Consider the following 13610-nt stretch of genomic DNA (forward strand, 5'->3'; position numbering starts at 1 on the left):
CAATGTCTGCTGCTTGAGCATGACAGCATTATCAAATATTCTGCTTAATGGTGACATTTGGTCAGTATTGAGAAGTAAAGTGGTGTTTTACCAGGTGTTGATTAGGCATGAAATGTTCATCTCTTGTCTTTTATCAAATAAGCTACCCTAAAAAGACCAAAAAATACAAAACAAAAAATGAAGTGCAGTGAATATTTTATGAATTTACTTTAATTGAGATTGTATTTCGCCTTTTTAGACTTATCAACAGCCCATGAATTCTTCTTACCACATGCTAACGTGCTATGTTCAAAGCTCTACAGAATAAATTACTTTCCCTTTAAGGGAGATAACAGGTCCACTGTGGTGTCCCAATTAAGAGAATTCTCACATACTAATTTTATGTTTTCTAATTAAGGCTCAATTATGGCTCTAGGAGGCCGGCCTGGACTCGGGTTGAATAGCAAAGAATTTGAACCGCCAAGGCTGGAGACATTCAGCCTTCCAGGTCATAAGCAGCCTTAACATCTCCCCGATGCGTACTTGCCAGCAGCAGTTACGCTGCAGGTAGGGCAGATGTAGTACAGATGTACAGCACGCTCTCCTGAGACAGTCCTAAGCCGCCTGCCAAACTTACTCACATCGTCTTCGTTCACTATGAAGACTGAACCCAGCTCCAGCAACACTGTGACAACCAGTCCTTTCTGACAGGCTGAACCCTGGCCACCTGGAGTAAAAGCAGGACTCCCAACCTTTTGAGATGGGCTCTAGAGGAAGGTGTAATAACCTCTTACACAGACCAAACACTTGGGGCACACAAAAGCTCACGCTTCCCCAGTGATATTATTCTAGCAACCAGCCATTTTGTGCTAAGAGACGACAAACAAATGCAATGTACTCAGGAAAAAGAGAAAAAACAAGTAATCTGTTTGCTGTCACTTCAGTGTAACAGTCTTAACACTTTGTAGGTTGCTGAAGGACTGCCCAAAAGAATACATCTGCTTTGTGTTAAGAATAGTAACAGGTATTTATTATATGTCTATATGGGAGACAAGGACAGACACTGAAGTAAACCTTCCAAGGACTTCAGTGGTTTGGAAATGTGTCCCAGGGCACCAGATAACCGAAGCCAACAATGACCTTGGCAGCAACAGAAGGCTAATGTTTTCACAAGGATGAACTAACTCTTCCTGAACAAACTCTCTGATGTATTAAGGCACAAATAGGCACTGATTCAAAATCAGTGATGTATGTCTTCAGCTCCAAACTATTTTCCCCAAGTGGACAGATTTATGGGGGCCAATACAGAATGTCACTGACCACTTACATTTGAGTTCTTGTTCTTCTAGCAGCACTGACTATTATTGCTAGCGGACATATGCACACATATATTGAGTGTATATATACACACACACCTATGCATTTGCCACATTTGGCGTTACTGAGCCACAGAACAGAGCATCCACATTCATAGGTCTGTTAATCTTTCCAGTGCCAGGGAAGGCAATTACTCATCTATGCGATGCTAAGGAGAGGTCTCAGAGATGAGAGCACGTATTTCCCCAGCACTCTCCACATTCACAGCGCTTCATGTGCCTCTACAACTGCCACAAGAGTCATCATTACTGAATGTCTGACCGGCCTCCTGTTCCCACAAAACTCATTAGCTCCTTCGGACAATCATTTCAGTGAAGAGCAGAAAATACTACAGAACTAGAAAAAGAAAAATGAGAGTTGGTAGGATTGCAAAGATTAGATGAGTTTGTTAGACTGGGAACAAAATCAGGTTTCCTGTTAGCAAAGAGAGAATGAAGAGGCACGTTTCCAACCTTAATTTTAGCCCCTTCTGGAAAGGCTGTAATGGGTTTGGAGGAAAATGCCTTCCTCAATGAGCTTTCTCCTGCTTCAGCTGAAATTCCACCAGGTAGTCTGGAAGTATGCTAGAGAGACCTGACACATTAATTTTTATTTTATGATATAAATAAATAATATTATGAAAGAGAGAAAAATGCAAACTGAAATGTCTGTGTTTACAGTGCATATATAAGAACAGGTGGGCAGAAATAGAGACGCTGTCAAAGCATGGCAACACAGATGCACTTCTCTTGCTGTGACACCTCTCTGAATTTTTTGAGCGTGATAGCAGGGAAGGAAAAGCAGCACAGGGAGAGAAAACACACTAGTTATTACAGCTACAGTTCCAATAAAAATCAAATACAATAGAAATTTAAGCATTCAGGAACAGTAAATCTCTTTTGTCTCCACATTGGTACAACATTAAAATGAGTACAAACCATAACATCATCATGTAACTATAAACATCATCTCTGCTGCAACAGATTCAAAGGGTAGCTTGCCTTCTAATGCTCTCATTGCCCGGAAATGTGTTTTTGTTAGTCCTGACTCTAAGCCTCTACTTGGGAAAAAAAAAATGGAGCTATGTAATTCCCCTAACAAAAGATAGCCCATGACTCCACAGTTTTTCACTGTGCTTTGTTTTGCAGTGAATCCAAAAGAAGGTATTCACATCTTCTTATCTGCCCCTCTCTCTTCCTTCAATACACAGAAAGCCTAGTTTCCTAATGAAAATACCTAAATTGGCTGCCCAAAGGAAGACAAAATGAGTCCTCACAAAAAATAAATAAATAAATAAATAAAAATCCACAACTTACGGTTGTGTTGGTAACTTACATCTTTGGGAGCAGTACAGCAAGCACATAAATACCCAAAGGCAAAGAAGCTATATGACTCCTGTCTATAAATACACAATATAGATTTCCCCCCAGATTTCCATGCCTGCACTGAAACTTCTGTGGTCTAGATTTTACGTTTTTCTTTTAAGGTTCTAAACTTGCTGGAGCAGGCCTTTCCTTTGTCCCCCCACGGGACTGCTAAAGGCACGACCTCCAAAGATTCCGTGCAAGAAGATCCAACTGAAGGTTAGGATGTTGTTTGGTGCGGGCAGTCAGTAACTGCAGTTTCTGCTTGCCTTTGCTGCAGAAGAACTTACATGTTACAAAATAACTGACTGTGGACCGGATTCTCAAAAACATCTTATTGACTTTCAAGTCAATGGTACTTGTGGTCTTAAACTACTTAAGCGCTTTCGGAAATCCAACACAAGTCTGTAAATCAGATTTGTTCTGTCCAGTTTGCCCGAGAGGCAGCACTTTCAAGTTTTCTTCCAGGTCCCAGAATCAGTATGCACCACAACTAGTTTCTTTATTCTTAAATACTCACGGGTCACATACAGAAAATGAAAACTTTCCGAATCAAGAAACCTGTAATACTCAAAACTTTTGAAACTTATGCTTCAGGTATGACATATGACTACTTTAAATGTTCTTACTAAAAATAAAAATCAGCAACAATTCTTTATAAAATAAACAATTAAATTGATATGTTTCAGTTCAAATCATGAGCCTTCCCTTGCTAGGGGGAAAACCATCACTAACTGGGAGAGGATATTCCCATCCTTGCTATGAATTGGAATTTCAGTTATAATCTGCTGCTGTTGCAAAGCACACCTGCTCTTTTGAGCAAATAGCTCAAAAAGGTGTTGTTGGACCATGGAGGGTCCTGGGAATTATGACGGACATGGAGGAAATTGTTTTGTGGTCTTTCTTTCTGGCGTACATTAAATATGAGCAGTATTGAAGCAGTCAGTTGTATAGATTTGGGTATTGATGGCTAGGATATCTCATTTGAGCAACATGGGTGGAGCGTTGTGTCTTGAGCTGCAAGTTCAGGTTGTGATAACATCTACATACTTGAATACAGAGAGGAATTTAAGTGAAGGAACTTTAGTTAAATTCAGCTGAGGGACTTTCTGCTATTCCAATGAGCTACCTGTGCCAGATTCCAGCAGAAGTAGAGCCACACAGGGAAATTGCTCCGTTCATACATGACTACGTTGCTGGAGATAGCAATGCCTGCACTGCCAGAGCAGAGGCGATGTAGGACGAGAGCTGCCAGAAGCGCTGCAGGAGAATGGGGATGCTCCCTTCCTGTCCCTTACCAGTGGCATACCACCCCAGCAACCAGTGTGCAGTAACCCCTCAGCACCCACCATGGCTTTAGCAATACAAAACATGATTGAAATGATACAAAACATTCATTCAGCTTTACGTGGTATCACCCTTTTTACTTCAGAAGAATTCTTACATAAAGCAGTGCATGTGCAGCTCGGTGCATTATTCCAAAGACCTTGGTTGCACATTGCCCTGTAGACAACTGGATATTTTTATTTTCTATTACACTTGTTTAATTCTATACACCTGCACTTACACCATCATATTTTTTCTAATCTGGGCCAAAACACTTTGTTTTGTGCATTTCTAAAATGGCAATATCATCAGACCAGGGGGTGATCCAGCTTTCAGAGCACTCTCATTCATTAGCACCTCTCTCTATTTGCCTTTGCAGCTAATGTTTATATGTTTACGGCTATTTTTTCCTACTGGAAACATTTTTTTCTGAGTTGAGGTTGCCTCCGGCCACAAGACTTAACTCTCCCAGATGTTTCAACATTTACTTTCTCTAGCGAATTTCTCACAGTATATAATGACCATTGTGCCAAGGACAGCATGATATAGGCAACCTACACACTGGCAGTCCCCACCTGCTGAAAAAGTCCTGCTGGTCTCCAGACACTGGAAGCAAATCTGCTCTTACTGATCTCAGAGGTCAGGAATCTACCCGAGCTGTGTCAGAAGCACATTGAATTTCAATCTGTGTTAAAATCATGCAACGTTTTCCATGAGTTTCCAAGGAAGACAAAAGTACAGTTAGAACTCATTCAAAGCTTTGAACTTTTATAGTATCAAAAGTAATGGAGAAGTAAAACAAAGAATTGCAATTCTTACCACCTTTTGTCAGTCAGAAATACTGGACATGGAATGCAATTAACAGGATCAAAGAATTTCAGACAAGTTCAGAGATTGCCAAGACAGACAACTAAATAAATGCCAAATAAATGCCTACTGCAGCCATCTGTCTTACCCCCTATTCCCAGAGTGTTTCGTGAGGGTGCCACCCCTCTTGCACACAACTCTTAATAAAGCATGCCTGGTTAAATCATGTGCAGCTATTTGAAAACATAGGTGCAAAATCCATTACAAGAATCAGGCTTCAAAATGCCCTTTTAAAATTGGGCCAAAACATATAAGATTAAGTCTTCCATCAGAATTCCTACTGCTCCTATCGAACAAAACAGGAATTACATTCACTAAGCGAATTACTGGATTATAAATGGAAACTGGTAAGTGCAATTATATATGGCAGAAAACAAGCTTGCAAATACATAAGCATATTATATGAGGCTTTCTTTGTATTTCTTTCCCTCCTTTTCCTTGTAATGAAGAAGCTGTTACTGGCAGATGGAATTAAGCACGAGCTGCTTTGAATGCTTTTAGTCTGTCACTTGGCTTTACACTCAAGAGCTGACACTGAGAGTAACTCCCTTCTAATAACCCTGCAACATATTTCCTGAGTACTCCGGTCTCTCATCAAAAACTGTGGGCACTTTCCAAATGAAGTCTGACAGACCTTAGCATCACACTGGCACTTTAAATACCAGCTGAACAAAGGCTGTCTATTGCACATGAACTTCAGGGAGGCATAAACTTCTGTTTTCTTCAGTTATGATTTGTGAACATCTAAAATCAAGTCCACAATGTTAGGAGAGCTATTAGCACTACTGCTACTAGCTTATTGCATTTGTGCATTGGAATAATTTCTATCCATAGAATTCAAAGCACTTGGAAAATGTTGATGGAGTAGGAGCCCAACTGCCTGTCTGCCTGCATTGGTCCCCAAGAGAAAACAGGCAGGAGCAACCTCTGGATGCCTTTGAAAGTGTATACTGCTTTCTCTTAACTGCATACAGAACCTTGGCATGGACTTGGAGGACTGGTGCACTGGCTGCCTATAATTCATGAATGTGTTGGGTGATACCTATGCTAAGGCAGGCAACACTTCTGCAGTATTGTATCTCGTCTTTTCAGGAAGGTTAACTGAACTGAATACTGTTAACTGCAACACACAGGACATTCCTGGAAGAGGTAGGAATGGATCCTGGGAGCGCTGACTCTTGCTTCATGCTCTGATAGAAAACTGACACAAAACTTATGTTCATGATAAATCCTCAAACACTAGCTTATTAGTATTATGCTAGGGAAGTGTTCTCACTTACTGAAGTTATCCAGAGATGGACACTGTGTAGAGTCTTTCTGACAGCAACCAATAAAACTGTTCACAGCTATGGCTGCAGAAATAAACACCCACAATAGTATCGCAGCATCCTGTGTTGGCCACAAACTGCCTGAAGAAAGCTAGGGTAGCAGGGATAAGCCAGTTAAGGGTACAGCAGTGATACAACCATAACTGCATACAAACTAGTTCTAGCCCTTAACTTTGCTTGCCATAACCCTGCCAGGCTCCTTTCCCTTGTATATCTGACAAGCTCCCTTTCCTAGCACGTACAAGGAAATATCTTATCAATTATATTTAACCTTAAAACAATGTTAGAAAATATCATGCGCCAACCCTGCAGCAAAAAGATGACATCACCTGAAAACTCCTCAGAAGAAAATGACATTTCTGGAGGTACCAAAGTGCAGTGCCCACATATTTCAAGCATCATGGTGCAGAATATAAAAAGTCCAATAGTACGGTAATCAACTAAGATTGGAAAGGGTTTTAGCCCTTTACAGATCTATGAACTGTTATCCCATGTTTTTTTAGACAGAATGTATTCAGCAAATACAAATTATATTCTGTCCTTTAAAACAAAACCAAAAAATTAACAAGTAGTTTCCCAAGCAGCAAAACTAATATAAGGTGTGGAGTATCTGGTGGTTAACAGGGTGCAAATGCTAACCGAAGGTTTTCTTGTCGCTTGTGGTGTTCGTAACATCTTATTAGAGCACTTGTGGGTCCAAAACAGATGAAAAAAACATTGCTCCAAAGTTGGCAGCGGTGGTGGATGTGCAATCCCTAGAAATGCAGTTTCTAACATGGGATAGCAACTGGAGCTCCCAAAATCCAAAGTATAATGAAACTTCATGTTTTAGATCTCTTTAGGAATGGCCCATTTCTTTTGGGGCTTTAGCAAAGCAAACATCTTGAGAGCTGTCTCTGGGCAGATGCCACGCTACACTAGCATTCAAAGACTCATTTTCTTATGAGACAAGCGAGCAATGCTGGGTGCAAACAGAAGTTTCCCAGAGATAATCTTGCTAAACAACAGAATTCCTCATTTCTCTCTCCTGCCTGCGCCTCCTCCTAGCCACAGTACCGACGGCGATGTCCTTAGTGCACCAGCTACCATGCTGTGGGCAATCCCACTGAATCTAGCTGGAGTGTTCAGCAAGCAGAATACTGTTCTGAAGTGAGGGCACTGGATCCTCATTACGCATGAAGAAGCCAAACTGAACCCAGAAGATATTAACTGCATTTTTTTTAGTTTCTTCTACAGATTTGAGACTTCAGAATACTATGCTCTCCCCCCTAGTTTTAGCAAAGAGCCATTATTTTTGTTGGAAAGCATACACCATATGTGGGTACAAAAGCCTTATTTGAGAAAGGCATCTACAATGTATCTCATTTCATCAGATCTATTTTTCAGTCTATATATTTGAACACATTAATAAAATATGTGCAACAGACACTGTCAAATTCATCAGCATTCAGGAAAACAAATAAAATTTGCTTTTGTATTTAATTTCATTTTTATTATTTCACACACCTTTCACCTTGTATATTCATCAACCTTTCAGCAGCTGCAGGGATCTACAGACTCTGGAAGTAGTTAGTTCAGCTGGTGCCAAAGATGCAGTTTACACTGCAGTGTTTTAAGACTCTGACCTCTACTTGTAGAAATTTATGTGCCTCTATAGCTACCTAAACATTGGAGGTGTCATGGTGAACATGAAGCCAGAAGAGAATGATTTGTTTTCACTTATAACTTTTTTTCTCTCTGAAGTTTCACATTCACAATCCAGAGACCTTTGTATTAATCATGCGTTTTTTGAGAAATTTTATTGCCACAGAACAAGTCTGGAGATTTTCAGACTTGTTAGCAGACTGCACCTGAGCAGGTGAAGCCTGACATGCAGTATAAACCTGGACTGCTGGCTCTAAGAGTGGGTTTTCTTTTGCTGGCCAGAAGCTGATTTGGTGACCAGTAATATAAATGCATGGTCTATCACACCAGTTAATGAAATTTCACAACATCAAAGATGTCTTGAAATTCAAGAAAGAAAAGACCTGCAAGGTTATCTAAGCTATCATCCTCAAAACACTAGGCTGTTCTTGGCAGCATTTTTTTTTTAAAGCAAATTTAAAGAGCAAAGTGATGATTTTTTTTCAGCACTTCCCTTGCAGCAAACAGAGACAGGAGTCCGTATCATCCCTGGCAAAGGGCACAGAAATAGCCAAGGTCCTTCACACTGCTTAGATCCAGAAAGCAGAGACAGCTCTGTCAGCAGCACTCACACCAGGGACGCCCCTGCAATACAGTGGCAGAGGATGGCACAAGCTGCCGCCACAGGAACCTAATTAATATTTTTCACTGCATCAGTGAAATTTTAGCCAATGTAAATCCAACATGCTGAATTAATTGTCATTCCATTAGGGTTTTTAATAGTTTCTGAGTGGAAGACAAGGACAGAAGAGAAAAATATTCATATAATGGGAAATTAACTCCAGAAAAATCTTATAATATGGTAACTGCTAACCGTGGGACCATGTACTACCTACTTTCTGAGATGATTTTTTTCAAACACATGCCAAGCAAACAAGAATGCCACACTTTTTAGAGACTTTCTGGTATACCATAGGTACCCTAAGGTAACAGTATAAAATTAATTCATGAGAATTTTCAGCCACTTGATGCTCTCCTGAAAGGAAAAAGAAAGAATCACAGATGCAGGTGCATTTCAGACTACGGTGCCCAATTCCATAATTTTAACTTTAGCACCTTTCAAAGCAAGCCTGTACTTTTTTCTTAAGGTGTGGTAGGTGGCCACTTTGATCACTACCCGCTTGTGACATTCCTTTGTGCATTCGCAGTATTGCTCTCTAATACAAATACAGAAGAAATTGTAGCTTAAAAATAAATTGACATTGTGCAGCATGGGGAGCTGATGTCAAAGTAGACTGAATAGGTTTTTATCTAATACTAAAATCTGTGCTTCCTAAAGCATATATATATATATTCCTTCCATACTATGCTCACGGCATAGTAATTCAATGGCAAATTAACAAAGTAGACTCATAACAGACTTTGAAAATGAGCATTATACACCTTCCACCACACAGACAAAAGAAATATCTTGCTGTAATATGTGAGATTTTCCAGCTGTGATACCCTGGTGAGAAACAAAAAAAATCCACACATACACACCAAGTAGTATCATAGCTTAGCTGTAGCACACCTGAGCATGAAAGACACAAATGCCTTTGGTGGGGGTGCGCTTTAGAAGAAAAGAAGAAAAAGGAACAGGATTGATTCAGAGTTGAAAAATGTGGAGCACTATTTCAACAAGTAGGAAATGTATTGGTAATTCAGCAATGTAAATCCACAAAGAGCAGTATGGCACAGGTACAGCCACCTGATCAAGGCATCGAGGCTCAAGAAAGCATTTAGTGGATGCCTTGGTTAACAGAACACAGAGAGCTGTGGAGCTCAAAACACTTTAACAACTAACTTAGCAGGAGAAAAAGCAAAATTACCAGTCAAGGGAAAAACAGTATCTTCCACCTCTGTAGATGATCAACAGGAGTTCTGCAGCATGGTATTAATATAATTTACGCTACTGCAAACAAACTGCAATCTGGTCTCCTTTCAAATCCCCTAACGTATAACTCTTACCAAGCCCTTGGTTTCTGATCTCAAAGAAAACTCCTGGTTTGGAATATAGTCTTTTTCATAGCTCCCTCTTGAAACAATTCCCTCCCCCCCCTCCACCATGACTGCCCCATTTGGAAGTCAGGCCAGTTCATCTAGGCTAGCGTTTCCTTCTTGCTGTGAAACAGCACCCAGCCCAGCACCGCCGGGGCCATCCCTGCCTGGCTCACACCACAGCCCGCTGGCACTGCCAGCCATTCTCCAGCCCACCAGACCTTCTCCTCCTCCATCACTTCCAAAAGCTTTACGCTCATAGAATAAAGTTATGTTTGACCCCTCAAAGTGCAAAAATAGCAAATTTGCGCTATTAATTTTGTATGTGATTTTGCAGTCTCCAGTGTTTGCAGCACCTCACTCCACTCATGCCATCCACAGATTTCAGTACACGTCTACTTCTTCCGCACACATCATTAATCAATACCATGAGAAGGCTTAAGCCAGGACTGATCTCTGAAGAACATCATTAGTAATTGCCATCTGATAATATCCCTTTTAATAGGATCTGTTGCAATCTTGTCTTTAGTTAGTTCCCCACACACATTACAATCCTTGCACTGATTGTTTTGTGTCTTTGAAAAGGAGAAACTGCATGCGTAGGTATCACACTATCAGCAAATAGCTGCTTATCTCTCATTCTAGTTTTATTTAGAAACTGACTGGCAGGCATGTTAACTACCCACAAAATTACAGGAGATACATTTTAAAAAAAAAATCCTACTCTTTATTTGTTTGTAAAATCTGCAAAACCATTTTGTTTCCCACAGTTCTGAAGATAGCTGCTGTTGACAGTGCTTCCACCAACTTGGCCAACTTTATTTCTAATTTAAAGCTACTCTGGAATCTCTAATCCTGTATTTGAAATTCCTATTACTGGGGGCTCTAATCACAATTGGCTTGGCAAGAAGCATGTTTACACAGCTCCACTCTGTTAGTGCCAACCTAGTCAGACACTCATTCAAAAATAACCGCCTTCAGGTCAGGAGCTGCCTTTACACACACACAGATGTGCACTCACCCACAGTCAAACAATTATTAGTTACGGTATCCCTTGAACCAGTAGCTTTTTTCTGCAAACATTACAAAGTCAGGATTTCTTGGGAGTTATAAGTCATTAATGGGAAAGTCAAAAACATTAAACCATTATTTTCTTGTTCTTTCTTCTTTTTCACCTGGACAGAATCTCTTTACAGATTCTTTTTGATGGATAAAAGCTAAAATAAATAGGAGATCTCTAATATGCCATATGAATCAAGTAGTTTTAACTTTATCCTTTCAAGCAGAAACACCACTATATAACTGCATACGATGTGATTTAGCCACTTCTAAAAATATCTCCTGTAGATATCTCACTTTTTTCCTTTCTTCACACACCCAGAGCTTCCACTCAGGCTGTTCATTCATTCATTACCTCCCTCTCTCCAGTATCACAGTCTCAGCTGAATATGAAAGATATTACATCTTTTCCAAACTGTTCCATGCATTTCATTTTTAAAACTGCTGATCTCAACTCTTATGCTGGAAATAATTGAAAACATCCTTCCTGAACAAGACGACAAATATCTAAGTTACAACAAACTAATTCATCTCTAATTTCATGCTTGCCCTTGCCATGAAGCTCATTAAGCTAGCATACAGAACCTCAGCCTTTCTTGAATTTACTGATCGCATCCACACTGCTCCAAGTAAAGGTCATTTTACAGGTTTGTGTCAGTCTTTGTTTAAAGGAGCTTTTGCTCACAGCTGCTCCACTTTACTCTTAAAATCCAAAATGCACAGCCTTGCTGTTGTTTCTTTGTCCTGTTTCTCTTTCCCTCTTTGGCATAATTTTCAAAGCATTTCACTGCAGAACTCCATGTCAGAACCACTTTTAGCATCTGCAGGGGTTCTGCAGGGGGTAGCAGCAGGGTCAAGTCTTTGAATCCTAACATTAATAACCTCACCATCAGACATCTAAAATAGAAAATATTCATGCATGTAGATAACACCGTTAAAGTGTTTATTGCAAATGTTATGTCCATCTCAAACATGTCCTCTTCTCCAATGACATAGGTGATCAATAGTTGGCTTAATAATCAGCTACGAACTCTATTCCGGTCTATTGGTATGATAAAGATTTCTTTCTGCCAGGACATTTAGCCCAGCAGGTACCTGTACAGTATACACTGAAAATTCTCCTTCAGCCTGTGTGTCACGTTTAACAAACACTTTAAAGCAAAATCTTGGGAATATCCTGTCCTTTAACAAACACATGGCTTGCATGACAAATGCTATCCTAATTTAAAAAGGCTCTTATGAAGAACTAAATATTTACTCTTGGTGCTACATACTGATCCATATAAGGCAATGGAGTAATTTTCATCCTGAAGAATGAGAATCAATGCTTGTAGTAAGTAATTTTATTCAGCTGACATAGTTAACAGAAAATGTTGTAACATGATCAGGGTGGAGAACAGTTGACTTAAAATTTTAGTCCATGCACATGGACATTACAATGCACATGCTTTTCCACCTATGCGAAGGACTTTTACTGGATTGCTGAAAGTTAAAGTTTGTGGAGTGGGCGAGGCAGCAAAACAGAAAACAAACACACCTTAGTTCAACACAAGCATACTTTTTTGCAGTGAACAGTCAGAGAAAGATGCAAAGACGAGCATGCACCTGAACAGAACGTGAACTGACTCCCTTGATTTCAAGCATCAAATGAGGTTTTTTTAGTAAGTATACTTTCACATAACAGATCTACCACATTATGTACTTAAAAGTCTTCATAATACAACATACTAGCTATATATTATTATTATAACCATGCTGAAGTGCCTAATTCTGTGCATAAAAAAAAAAAAAAAGAAATATGCTAGGGAATTTGTTTTCCTGTTTAAACAAAACATTTGCTCATACCAAAAGAGAGATATATCATGTGGCAAACATACATAAGCAAATCATTTGCTAAGAAGATTTATACTTAATGTCTAAATATATTACTAGATGGGAAGCAGAGAAGGAAGGTCATCATTCATTAGGTAAAATGAGGGAGGGAGAATCCATCTGATTAAAACATTAGCATATAAATATGATAGGAATCCTGAACCTCAGTGCATTCCAAAACCAACCACAAGTTCTTAGGGGTGTAAGTCATCCCCGGCAGACATAATACAGCAGCAATCAATATGGCATAGATTCACTAGTAGGAAGGAAATAACACCAACTTCGAGAAAAACGATAGTTTCGACATAAGTCTTTTCCAAAACTTTGTGATACACCACTGGAATGCATCATAAATTCCAGAGGCTGTTAAATATATTGCCTGAGAAGTGTACAAATACACAACTAAAGTACAACTGAATTACAAAAGCTTTATAAGTTACTGTTCTTCATCTCAGTCGCTGCAACTGACTGTGCAGGCTTTTAGCCTGCTCCAGTGCACCGTAAACCTCAATAAGGATTCTTTCAGCAAATAAATTTCAATTCACCATTGCCATGACATGGAGTGTGTCCAAAGGCAGCAACAGCAGCTCAGCTGTAAACAGGAACGTGGGAAAACACCATAACCTGGTCACGTGCAACTGCAAGCCCACTTCCTGAAGGGGATTTGCTGTGAAGCAAAACGAAAAATATTTCAAATCCTCCTGAGATTAGACAGAACTTTATAAAGGAAAATATCTTCCCTTACCCAAACCTGTCTTCTACTTTATATCTAGCTGGTGACAACAGACTTAGCTGA

General features: G+C 39.7%; 1 protein-coding gene and 1 long non-coding RNA gene across 5 annotated transcripts in view; one reads left to right on the forward strand and one right to left on the reverse strand.

The window, feature by feature from the left end:
- The window catches only part of CHST8 (carbohydrate sulfotransferase 8), a 186144-nt gene that overhangs the window by 104795 nt on the left and 67739 nt on the right, over positions 1-13610 (forward strand). Inside the window, exon 2 of one of the 4 annotated variants that reach the window (XM_087740360.1) lies at positions 12511-12603. The exons of the other annotated variants lie outside the window; for them this stretch is intronic. The gene's annotated coding sequence lies outside the window, so the exon portion shown is untranslated. The remainder of the gene's footprint in view (positions 1-12510; positions 12604-13610) is intronic. 4 annotated transcript variants of the gene reach the window in all.
- LOC148051040 (uncharacterized) overlaps positions 1-13610 on the reverse strand; it is a 177876-nt gene that overhangs the window by 69511 nt on the left and 94755 nt on the right. The gene's annotated exons all lie outside the window — the stretch shown is intronic.

The sequence above is a fragment of the Nipponia nippon genome, unplaced genomic scaffold (genome assembly GCF_047370975.1).
Source record: "Nipponia nippon isolate SJK-2023a ecotype South Korea unplaced genomic scaffold, ASM4737097v1 scaffold_7, whole genome shotgun sequence".
NCBI lineage: Eukaryota > Metazoa > Chordata > Aves > Pelecaniformes > Threskiornithidae > Nipponia > Nipponia nippon.